This window comes from Bactrocera oleae, chromosome 2 (genome assembly GCF_042242935.1).
Source record: "Bactrocera oleae isolate idBacOlea1 chromosome 2, idBacOlea1, whole genome shotgun sequence".
Classification (NCBI taxonomy): Eukaryota; Metazoa; Arthropoda; class Insecta; order Diptera; family Tephritidae; genus Bactrocera; species Bactrocera oleae.
Genome location: NC_091536.1, coordinates 45,417,388 through 45,430,378, shown reverse-complemented (window position 1 = coordinate 45,430,378; position 12,991 = coordinate 45,417,388). Strand labels below are relative to the sequence as shown.

The 12,991-nt window shown below is 36.2% G+C and overlaps 1 protein-coding gene across 2 annotated transcripts in view; it reads right to left on the bottom strand.

Moving 5' to 3' along the window:
* Window positions 1-10,878, bottom strand: part of Desi (DM4/DM12 domain-containing protein Desiccate) — a 48,377-nt gene extending 37,499 nt beyond the window's left edge. Inside the window, exons 1-2 of one of the 2 annotated variants that reach the window (XM_070113084.1) lie at window positions 10,703-10,878; window positions 10,434-10,580 (exon numbers count right to left, since the gene is read on the bottom strand). The gene's annotated coding sequence lies outside the window, so the exon portion shown is untranslated. Of the gene's footprint in view, window positions 1-10,433 lie in introns of both variants that reach the window. The other variant, XM_070113083.1, reaches the window with a different exon arrangement.
* Between the last annotated feature and the right edge of the window lie 2,113 nt (window positions 10,879-12,991).

Sequence of the window (12,991 nt, the reverse complement as noted above, 5' to 3'; positions counted from 1 at the left end):
TCGTTTACACCCTAACTTAGCCCTTCCCTACTTGTTCTGTTTTATTTTTATTGAAATAATTTGGGAACTAAGAATATTGGATAGTTTTGTGATTTTTGACAAGCTGCCGGCACTGTTGCAACATTTCGCAATATGATTTGAGGTAGTCATAGTCATGCTTTAGTGTGTGGCTAATATGGCAAATCACTACTTCACGACAATATTGTTTCGGACAAAGAGAGGCAAAAGCAAAGAAAGTTAAGTTGACAACTTATATATTGGTCTAATATAACAAGTAAGTTTTCACACTCTACAGATATATATCGTTTAACCCTTATGTTAGTAACCGGGTACCCACCGCGGAGTATTTGTGTGAATAGCTTAAAAAAATTCAATTTAAGCTTAATCTCTAGCCATCGCCATAAGCAACCGGGTACCACGGTGGAAAGCATAGGAAAAGAAGTAAGGAAGGGCTAAGTTCGGATGTAACCGAACCTTTTTTACTCTCGCAAAGTCAAATGGTATACTCGTTTGAGATTTCTTTCCGGATTGACCGATGTTTTCAGTAGAAGGCTAACTATAGGCACTGGGGTCCACATATTCAGTACCTAGGGGCGTGAATAGTTTTGGCTCGATTTAGACAGTTTTTGGTCACTAGGTGGCATACTTTAAACGTATTATTCACGCAAAGTTTTACACCGATTAAATTATTGTTGCTTGATTTGTATACTGGAAAGTGAAAAAATCAGATGAAATTTAAAATGGTGTTATATGGGAGAGAGACGTAGTTGTAATCCCCTTTCGCTCATTTTCGCACTATGGGAAGAATATTATGTACCGAATTTGATTGAAATCGGTTAAGCAGATCCTAAGATATGGGGTTTCACCTAAATGTGGGCGTTGCCACGCCCATTGTCTAATTTCGAACGCCGCTCCTATAAAGTCAGCTCATACGTGTTTAGTGCTTGGTCTTGATTTATCGCGCTTTCAGTAGTTTTTAACATTACCGTTATATGAGGAGTGGGGGGGGTTGTTACTCGATTTCACCCATTTTCACACCGTAGATAGAAGTGCTAAAAGCATTTGTTCTCAGTGAATTTTATTATTATAGCTTTAGCAGTTTAGGAGATATGCACTTAAAAAGAAATTTAACCGCAGATGCCCCTTCCTAATGCGATGCTGTGTGCCAAAGACCAGCCTTGTATCTTTTTGCGGAGCTGAGTTATGACAATTTATTTGTTTTTGATTAATGGCGTTTTGTGGGCGTGGCAGTGGTCTGGTGACGCCCATCTGCAATACCAACCGTCTTACGGTATTAAGAAACATGTGTACCAAGTTTCATAAAGATATCTCAAATTTTACTCAAGTTACAGCTTGCTCAGACAGACGGACGGACAGACAGTCACCCGGATTTCAACTCGTCTCTTCATCCTGATCATTTATATATACATAATCCTATATCTAACTCAATTAGTTTTAGGTGATACAAACAATCGTTAGGTGAACAAAACTATTATACTCTGTAGGAACATGTTGCGAGAGTATAAAAATTGTATATAATTTTTATTAATGCATGCAAATAAATTTTTTTAAAAATACAAAGAAATATTACACTTTTTTTTATAATTAATGACATTGAACACATTGTACACGATTATCTGAGTGCTCGTCACACATAAGTTGGTGACAACTGGCACAGGCCTTACGTGTCTTTCGCCGTCTTCTTATTGGCAAAGCATTGCAGATATGACAAGATCCTGTTACTTTTTTCGTTCCGGTTTTATCTTTTGGAGTCTCTGGACCAGGATTTATCACGACTGTTTCTGTTATTATATGGCCTAGTACACTTTCAATGGCAATCTTTGTTAAGGAGTGGTGCATTACTTGTGGATTCGCCGTGCGATGCTCAATCACGGGCAATGTTCAATCACGGCCACTTAGCTTACGCATAAATTGATGACGTTCTGTCGTTTTTTTGACAATCATTTTATTATTTTCATAATAAATTATATATGCCGCAAGTGAAGAAATATCTAGGATGTTGAAGAACATTGCCATTGGCTATCTCGAAGATCGTCGTTGACTGGTGTATCTCCGCACCATTTGGTCCATTGTGTCAACTCCAGTTTTTTATTTGTTATACAAATTTATTATTTCTGGTTTTCGTTTAGCGTCATCATTAACTGATATATCTGAATGCATTGTAGATATCAGAATGACAGCTTTATTTTGTTTAGGAACGTGGGAACACATGGTTACGTTTTCGTGAAATCCAAAAACTGTCGAATACTGCTCCCGTGTCTTATTCGCTCCCATAACACTAGGATGTAAGGTTTATTCTTTTTTAGTGTGCCAACAATGGTAATATTCCACGACAACAAATGTTTTGCAACTAGTACAGTAGTAAAGAAGTTATCCATGCAGATGTTTCTACCACTACCTCGGTACGGAGCCGCCAATTCTTTCACTACTCTTTCACCCTGATTTTTTTCTTGAGTATTATCTGTTTTACTAGTGTACATAATCCCGCAAAGGATATGCGTTTGTTGCATCACAAATCCACCAGATCTTTAAACCATACTTAAATGGTTTCGATGGAATATATTGAGTTAATCCAGTACGGCCACGGTACGGATAAAGCTGTTCATCAATCGTCTAGTTAGCTGTTGGTTTGTACATCTGAGCTAAATTTGAATTCAACATTGTCCACACATCACGAATTGGAGCTGCCTTGTCTTCTTTTTTACGTTCACTTCGAGTATTACCACCGTCGAATCGCAAAAAACGCAGAATATTATGGAATCTCGTCAATCCCGTCGTCGCGCGATACGGCGAATAAGAATTGGAGTGCCACATTTCCAATGTATGATCTGTATTCGAATTATTTGCTCCAGCACAAGTCAAGATACCGAAGAACGAATAAATTTCGGGTATCGTTACGGGCTTCCATTGATGCTGTGAGTTTGGATGGTTAGCATTGTTCTCTTGGAAAATTGTTTCAGCTTTTCTATTAGTGTGACGGACGATTATATCAACCATTTCGTGGTTAAAATTTTTTTGAAAGTCTCGCTAATTGACAACGTTTCCGTACTGCGAGAATAAATATTTTATTACCTTCAGGCTCAACTGTTTCTACTTTATTGTCATCATCTTTACTTTTGCTGCTCTTAACTACTTCTTCTCCTACTGCTGAATTCTCTTTAACGATTTCTTCTGTATCTTCAGAATCTTCTGGTTCGTTACGCACTGAATTACCTTGTTGATTTTGATGTCTAGCTCTATTTGCTGGAATCGAGTCCTTGTCATCGCTATCAGAAACTCTACTCGAATCACTGTCGTGTTCTCCAAATAGTTTCCTCAAGTACTTATTCCTTTCGGTTGCACTTAACCTAATAAATTAAATATTATGTGATATACGTCGTAAATAATTATAATTATATTACACAAAATTGTAATTAAAATATTTACAAACGTTAAATATAATATATGTAACGTTTACTTACCGAGAATCAGATCTCGATAATTGTTCCATAGCTTTATTTTTCACTGTCAATTAACCGACACTCGTTTAATTGAACAATTCGTTCAATTACAGCAAACCCGTTTAATTGACCTACGTAATCAATAAAAAAAAAACATGTGTACACTTTAAGTATTTATTATTTAGCGTTAAGTAATACAAGGTGCGTTCCAAAGTAAACAGGACATAAGTAACAAAGCAAACTCTAGTGGCGCCAGTAGTCGACATATAGACTAGTGCGTTAGAATCTGCTATCCTTTATCGACTTCCATTAAAAATTTCATGAAATTTCATCCATTGGAAGTGAAGTTATCGCGCTACATTACATTTGTAGTGTCTTTCGGAAAATGAGCATCGAACAAAGAGCCAACATTAAGTTTTGTTTTAAACTTGGTAAAACTTTTACCAAAAGTCATCAAATGATGAAACAAGTTTATGGCGATGATTGTCTATCCCGTAGCCCTATTCACGAGTGGTTAAACGTTTTCGAAGTGGTCGTGAGAACATAAATGAGTCGAAACCCAAAAAATCGCGCCTGGAGAAGTCAAAAGTGAAGACAATGCTGATTTGTTTTTATGATTCCAAGGGTATTGTCCACAAAGAATTTGTTCCACCCGGCCAAAACGTTAATGCGTTATTCTACCTTGGAGTTTTTGGTAGCACGTATTCGTCGCATTCGGCCCGAATATCGCGAAGATGGAAGTTGGCGTTTGTGGCACGATAATGCGCCGTCTCATTGATCGACGCATGTGGCCGATTATTTGACCAAAAATCAAATTTTAACAATCAACCACTCCCCGTATTCACCTGATATGGCACCGTGGAAACCACTATGCTGACGTTGATGCCATCCAAAAAGCGACGACCGCCATCCTCAACGCTATACCGACAAATGACCTAAAAAAGTCATTCGATAACCTTCTTGAACGTGCAAAACGTTGTATTCAGGCGGAAGGAGACTATTTTGAAGGCGACCAATAAATTTTTCAAAAAAAAACACATAATAATATTCGTTTTTTAATAAAAGTCCTGAAACTTTTGAATTGCACCTTGTAATATTTCAACAATATTTTTAATTTTAAACGGAAAATATAAAAGAAACAATAACAAGACAATATATTTACATATATGGGGTGATCCATTTTGAAGTACCCTACTTTTTTAAAGAAACAGATACAGAAAATTCAAATGCAATGGGAAATGTTTATTATAATTCTTAAGAACATTCCTTGGCATTTATTTTTTGAAGATTATCTCTTTCAAATGTTGACCGCAGCTACGTTTCAGATGTTCGAGCATTTCGACGGGTAACTAGCGACTAACACGCATGATGTTTTGCTTCCATTCCTGAATCGATGCGAGATTGACCGCAAAGACTTTAGACTTTACATATCCCCAAAGAAAAAAATCTAACGATGTGATATCACACGGTTTTGGTGGCCAACTGGCCGGCCCAAAACGTAAAATTAACTGCTCACTGAAGCGCGATAACGGTCGCCATTTACGGTTACGTTCTCAGTGGCATCATTTTTAAAGAAATATGGACCGATAATTCTACCGGCCCGCAAACCACACCAAACCTTTGTTTTTTCTGGATGTAATGACAGCTCTTGAATATCTTCAGGTTGCCCTTCGTCCCAAATGCGGAAATTTTGCTTATTTACGTACCTATTGAGCCAGAAATGGGCCTCATCGCTGAACAAAATTTGGCTCGAAAACTTCGGATCTTCTTGGAGCTCATCAAGAGCCCATAGAGCTTGGCGATGTCGCTTTGGGATGTCAAGCGGCTTGAGTTCTTGCGCAATCTGTATTTTGTACGCATTCAATTGAGATCAGATGTCGACGTAAAATGCGCCAAGTCGTTCCAGACATCAGTTCGAGTGTCTACGAGCGTCGACTCTCCACGGTACGTGTACACTCTTATCTACGTCCGCTATATTTTCGCGAATAGTACGCTGAGTAGGCCGATTATGTTGATCATAAGTTGAGCGAGGCGCGTAATACACATTCTTTACAGAACGTGAATTTTCGTAATAAAGTTAAACAATTTGTAAACTTTATTCAAACGTAAGTCTCTTCATGATGTAATGTCAAACAATACTGAACAAAAATTATATGACAGCTTGACACGACTCACGCGTAATTTGTCAAAAAAAAAGCTATTGAAAAAAGTATCTCTACTTGGATCACCCGCTATATATATTTAGACATCATTGTTATAAAAAAAATAAACTTGAGAAACAAAAACAATTCATATTATTTTATATATGCATCACTTTTTTGGGATGTAAAGCAGGTGCTTCCTGGTTAACGCCAAATGACCAGCGGCCTTCACGGTCTTGTAGAACTCATCACTGAGACGACCTTGAGACCATAAAAGGCGACTACCTTTCCGGGAGGTGGATAGCGCCTCTGAGTGGGGACCCTCATAGCATGGAAACTAGTAACTACACAAAAACGGACGTGGGAAGAAGTAGGTCGGAATCGACCTCTTCAAAATGGACGAAGAGTCAGGCGGGCGGTCACTACCTGGGAAAGCTGAACCGTCTTCCGGAAAAGTAAGAACGCAGGTACCTTCAGGAGGGTGGAGGGGATAAGACAGGGGGAGTTGGCAGAATCCTGCCATCAGCCGGCGAGAGCAGGGTTACGGTGCGAGGTGGAATCGTCAACTGGTTTTATTCACGAGGAAGTATACAATTTCAAAGGCACCTCTTCTCTCATTGGGGCTCTCAATTTCACCCCGTCGAAAAGGGGAAGTACCTGGGTCTTATCCTTGATAGAAAGCTATCATGGAAGCACAATGTTGAAGAGAGGGTAAAGAAGGCACTGGTTACCCTATATTGCTGTAATGGAGCTATTGGGTAGCGGTGGAGCCTCATACTAAAAGTTGTGCTTTGGCTTTACGAAAGAAATAGATCAAAGAATTTGTATTAAATTTTGCGTTACAAATGGAATAAAGTACACCAAAGTACTTGAAGTGTTGACTGCGGCATTCGGTGAGTCCACTTTGTCTTAAAAAATGTTTATAAGTGGTACAAGCGCTTCACATAAGGCCGAGAACATGTTGATGATGATGAGCATCCTGGAGGTGCGACCACGCCAACAAGCGAAGAAAACATGAAAACAGTGAAAAAAATGGTTATTGAAAATTTTCGAATCAATATTAGCGAAGTTGCAGAGGATGTTGGCATATCAATCGGCTAATGCCATTCAATTTTTTCGAATGTTTTGGGCATGAAACAGTTGGCAGTGAAGTTTGTTCCGAAATTGCTAAATTCTGAGCAAAAGCAATGTCGCATTAGTATCGCTTAGGAGTTGTTGAATGACGTCAACAACGATCCGGGTTTGTTCAAACGGTCATAACTGGTTACGAATCGTGGGTATATGATTATGACGTCGAAACCAAGGCCCAATCATCCCAATGGAAGCTGCCAGATGAGATGAGTCAGAATCGAAGAAAGAGCTGATGGCCATACCGAAAAGCGCATTTCAGAAGAGCTTCGAGGATTGGAAAAAGCGTTGGCATAAGTGCATTATATCCAAAGGGGACTACTTTAAAAGGGACAAAATAGATATTGATGAATATAGTAATTTTCAAAAAATATTTAAAACTCACCTTTTCCTTTGAACACACCTCATGTATATATTGTATATGTACCTATATCCTTCTGCAGAATTTCCATATCAGCACATACCCATTATATCCCCTAATTCGTCGGTTACTATTCTAAGTCCCTGTCCTACTTTTAACATAATAAAGCGGCTGAAAATTCTTTTAAGTCATATCTCACGAAAGTGTGAATAAATCTTAAGATGGACATAACCCATATAATTGTGCGAATTGACATACCAAAATTGATCTTTGCGATATAATATCGTCTAGCTTTCGCAGACAATTGAGTATATTACGAGTATCAAATAATTAGTGTCGAAATCTGCTCGGTAGCTGTTATCTGCATCATTTATTTTTAATCATTATAGTTTTGTTCACCAAACGGTTGTCTGTATCTTAGCTTGATACACATTTGCCTTGGCACCATAAAATTTCGATATTCTACTTGGGCGTAACTGTACTACACAACCTAATAAGTTTAATGTTCATATCTCACAAACTCTTAAGGTTATATTAGCCGAATTCGGTCAAGACAAATCTTTTTGGTACCTCCTCTTTCACAGTGGAAATAAGTCAAATCGGGTGAAAAACCTCCAACCCCCTTATAACGGTTACGTTGAAAATTACTAAAAGTGCGAAAATTGGACAATAAGCCCACTTTTAGGTGAAATCCTATGCCTTAGAAACAATCTGACCAATTTGAACTAACTTTGGTATTCTTATGTTATATTTTAAAAATCAGCGAAATTTGGCGACAAGCCCGCTTACTTCCCATATTACAAGTTATAAATCAAAAGGCAATGACTTTACTGTAATAGTGCTTATTAAGTATTCCATCTTGGGTATAAAATTGCCGAGATCGGACTGTAACCTTTCAAGACCCCAGATACCGAATGTGGCTGAACCGCGCTCTGAATGACCATCAATCTCTACCGACGAGGGCCACATCCAAAAAAGCAAAGATTTGGTTCTTCGTCAAGATTGATAATTAGAATCTTCGCTGTTGAAATATCATTTGGCTCAGCTCAAACCATTTTGAAGAATGTTTTGTGTCTCAAACGCGTCAAGCCTCAATCACCATGTCATACTGCATTGGTTCTTCGCAATAAAACAAAAAACTCAACTCCTATCGTTCCGTGACCACCGTTTTCAATTGGAATTTAAGCTGAGTACATAATAGCTCACAAATATTCTCGTAGCATTGCACGGAACAAGGCAAGATTTAGAAACAACGATGAAGTTTTCGATGGTACTATCTAACCACTGTCTGGGATTGCCAACAGCCCGGCCATTCTTCGCTTATCTAAAGGCAATGAGATTAACGAATGCTTAAGTAATCGTTCTTATGGAGAAATGTTGTAACACAAATAGTCAGGGGTATTGCAGAATCTGATAGTTGTCGGAATCATATTTAAAACCGATAAAAAAATGTGGTAGGTGTCATGAATTCAGATATTATTGGTTTAATGTTGAAACAGAAATTGTATCGGTTTTGTTATCAGAAACAAAGGAAGCAGATAGTCATTGACATATTTGTAATGTTAGTAAGTTTGTTACAACTGAACGTATCTCTATTTATATAGGGGAAACATATACATAAATATATAGAACACAAAATGACACTATAATTGAGTTTATGGAAAAATATAGATATTTTAAGACTATTTACAAAACGCATCTTTACTCAGGCGATAATGTATTGTAATATAAATCTGTAAAGTAAGCAAGTAAATACATACTTGTACACGCATACAAGTAAATGCAAGCTAAATTTCACTCAATGGGACATCAAGTGGATTACTGTGATCGCTTAAAATAATTCTTTTAATATTTTGTATTGTAATATAAATCTGTAAAGTAAGCAAGTAAATACATACTTGTAAATGCAAGCTAAATTTCACTCAATGGGACATCAAGTGGATTACTGTGATCTCTTAAAATAATTCTTTTAATATTTTGTATTGTAATATAAATCTGTAAAGTAAGCAAGTAAATACATACTTGTACACGCATACAAGTAAATGCAAGCAAAATTTCACTCAATTGGACATTAAGTGGATTACTGTGATCTCTTAAAATAATTCTTTTAATATTTTTGTTGCTTTTTTCCTCCAATAAAAGAAAATATAAAATTTGGGGAGCTCATTATAAACTTTAATAGAATTGCTTTTAAATTTATTCATTTGCAAGTTTTGTCACGTAAGCAAACAGCTGATTCGAATATTGGTTTTCCGAAAGACGAAAATCCAATCAGATTCTGTGACACCATTGAAAATCAGAATTGGTTTTCCATTCTGACAACTAAGCAAATCTGTCTTGGATTTCACAACACCCCTGAATATAATTTCTAGATATTGGGAATGTTAGAATAGACTGCAACCAAATACGCAGCACGAAAAAATTGATTGAGATTATATTCATGAAAATAAAATATAATTGTTTGGATCATAACTGGCTCAGTAATAGGGCTACATTAGCGGCGTAAAATGTAAAAGTTGATGAAATTAATTACTGTTGTTGATGAAAATGAAAACGCTAGTTATATAGGTATACTCGGAATGACATCACATAATTTTCAATTGAAAATTGTTCGAATATTATTATTCAGCAACGGTACACGTTTGGTAATCAAAAAGATTAAAGGAAATATTAATGTAGCAACCATTTCGACTGGAAGATTTTATGAAGAAATGGTCCTTTTGCACGTTTCCAATGATACTGTCAGAATGTAGGATGTGATGTTCCGAGCGAATGAAAATTGTGCTCAGAGATTTCCTTTTATATTACAGCCGCATGTGCATATGCAATCAAATTCATTGACACGAATATCATTTTGTGCATATTTATGAATGCAATTACAATTTGATTACATTTCAATTATTGTAATTATTATACAATTTCAAAGCAAAAAGGTGGTAATACTTCAAGCTGTAAAGCTGTAATTTTTTGTAGTGAAATTTTGTGTCTTTTGCAAGCTAAGTATAAATGATCTCAAGTTTCGTGCATTATCATAAAGTTTAAATTATCGAATTTTTGGTGCCGAGTCAGCTTTTGTTTCATTTTGTTTTATTTTATTTTATTTTCTCTCTTTATTTATCACATTTACTTCTTTAATCACAGCTGTGTTGCGTGTAGTCTTTTATTTGTTCTAGTGCATCTAAAACTTCTCGCTTTATTGTTTTTTCAAACTGTCTTGGTTTTGAACTTTGATAAAAAAAAATACTTTTATTTTTGCGTTTGTTCTTAATTGTATTTAATATTATTAATATTTTTATTAACACACTAATTTATTATATATCAATTAGATTTTGTTTTACTTACTCTTATATTTGAACTTCATTTAATCATCTTTGTTGTTTATTATGTCGTATAACTTCCCCAACTGTAACTTTCATGCTGGCTTTGTGATGAGCTTGCCCATATTAAATGTGCTGGACTGGCAGGTAGAATCTTAGATTCTATTCTGGACTGTAAGAGATTGCGTTGGTTCTGTTTAAATTGTAGATCTATTGAAATCGGTCTATTTAAAGTTTATAGGCAGACACGCAATGACCTTAACGAATTCTTAGTCGAGATCTTGAAACCCTCACCGAAAAATTTAGGCACTACGAAAAATTGTTCAAATCTTTAAGTAAACGTCCTTCCAATGAAGTAACACTTAGTTCTTCTGTACAGAAGACTACGTCTCCTCCAAATGATATAACAAATCTCTAATAATATTACAATATTAAAATGCGAGACACGCAATTCAATATCACCATTATTGTGGAAAGTTCTCTATTTAACTGTTTAAAAATAGCTTTTGCAAAGCTAAACCGAGTACAGAAGCTAGATAGCATAGGTATATACATATGTGCGTATGACATTGCCACACAAATAATGCATACAAAAACTTACATACTTACAGCTGTGTTCACAAAAATAGCAGCGCGAGAAATGCAATCAAGTAATGTTATTTTTTTCAAGTTCCGTTACGATTATTCCAACATCTACGCATTGTTGTTGTAGAATGAAATGTGTATATGGAAGAAACGAAAAAATCCCGTTAGATTTGCAAGATTTAAGCAAATGAACAACTCTTTTTGCTAGAAGCACAAGTCTTTGGCTGTTCATTAAAAAAGCAGTGCGTATTATAAGCCAAAAAAATTTTGTTAAGACGTTTAATTGATAAAAAGTAAGTGGTTTTGTGTTAGTGACTATTATTGACTATAATAAACACTAAAATAAATTTATATTTTTTAACTTAGTGGGCAGGGGCAAACATTGTACTCCTGAAAAAAGAAATATTATAGTGCAACTAAGAAACCTGGGAAAAACATATAAAGACATCCAAGAAATATGTGGATGTTCTACTAAAATGATTCATAATGCTTTAAACTTTAAAGAAATGCCCGAAATCGTGGTATCCAACGTAAAATGAGGACCGATCTATTGTGCGATATAGCAGGGCGCAGCCTTTTGCATCGTCCAGCAAGATAAAAAATAACCTAAGCTTGAATGTTAGTGGCGTTACTATTCAGCGACGTCTTAGAGAACAAAATCTCAAAGCGTGCCATCTACGAAAAGTTCCACTGTTAGCCACCAGACATGTCAAAGCACGTTTGGAGTTCGCCAAAAGTCACCTTAATTCGCCCATTACAAAGTGGCGAAATATTTTATGAAGTGACGAAAGTAAAATTGTGTTATTTGGTGGAAAGGGCTCCAGACAATATGTCAGACTTCCACCTAACACAGAGTACGATCCTAGGTACACTTTGAAGACAGTTAAACACGGCGGATTGAGTATTATGGTATGGGCATGTTTTTCTTACAGTGGAGTGGGCCCTATATTTATGATTGATGGGATCATGAATCGATCTGTATTTGTTAACATATTAGAAAATGTTATGTTTCCTTATGCCAATTGGGAAATGCCACTAAAATGGTCGTTTCAACAAGATAACGACCCCAAACATACAAGCAAAGTAGTCAAAAGCCGGATGGCATCAAAGCGGATCGATCTTATGTCATGGCCTGCGCAGTCTCCGGATTTAAATCCAATTGAAAACCTATGGGGAGATGTTAAACGATATGTTCCAAATGCAAATCCAACATCTCGATCACAGCTTTGGGAGGTTATTCAAAAATTATGGGAGCGGATCCCTGTCAAGCGCTGCCAGGACTTGGTGGATTCTATGCCTCGCAGATGCCAGGCCGTAATAAAAAGTAATGGGTACACGACTAAGTACTAACCCAAGCAAACAAATTAAAATAGTTTTTTGGAGTTCAACAATGGTTTTTTCAACTAATTCCACTGTTTTCATTACTCACTGCTATTTTTATGAACAGCTGTAAACAGCACTTTTTTGTTTAAATTAATAATGTTAAGAAAATTAACAACATTTTGAATAATAAATTGATTTGTTTTTGCTTAAAATAATCTCAAAGTTAAAACAAAATTAAATTTGTGAACATTCATTTACTTTTTGATAAATAAAATTAAGTTTAAAGTTGCAGCTCATGAGCACTGCTATTTTTATGAACACAGCTGTATATGCGTACACATGTAAATATGTTACCCCCAAAAATTACAAACATCGTTCTACAAAAACAACAATTGTCTCAAGTAGCATAAGCAGCACACATACATGTCAATATGGCGGCCAAATTGTCGAAGCCCAAATTAATGGTAAATCAAACAACAACGACATTTACATTCCTGAACTCAGGCGTACTTTCAACAAAAGAAGTTGACTCATTCATAAAATTAACGCCATACAGATCTCCCCGAGAATGCCTGTGTCAACAAGTGTCTTTTCGTGGAAAAGAAGAGTGACACCCCCGAAAGGCACAGAAAAAAGTGACAAAAATGGCAACATAGCTGATTTAAAACATTTTAC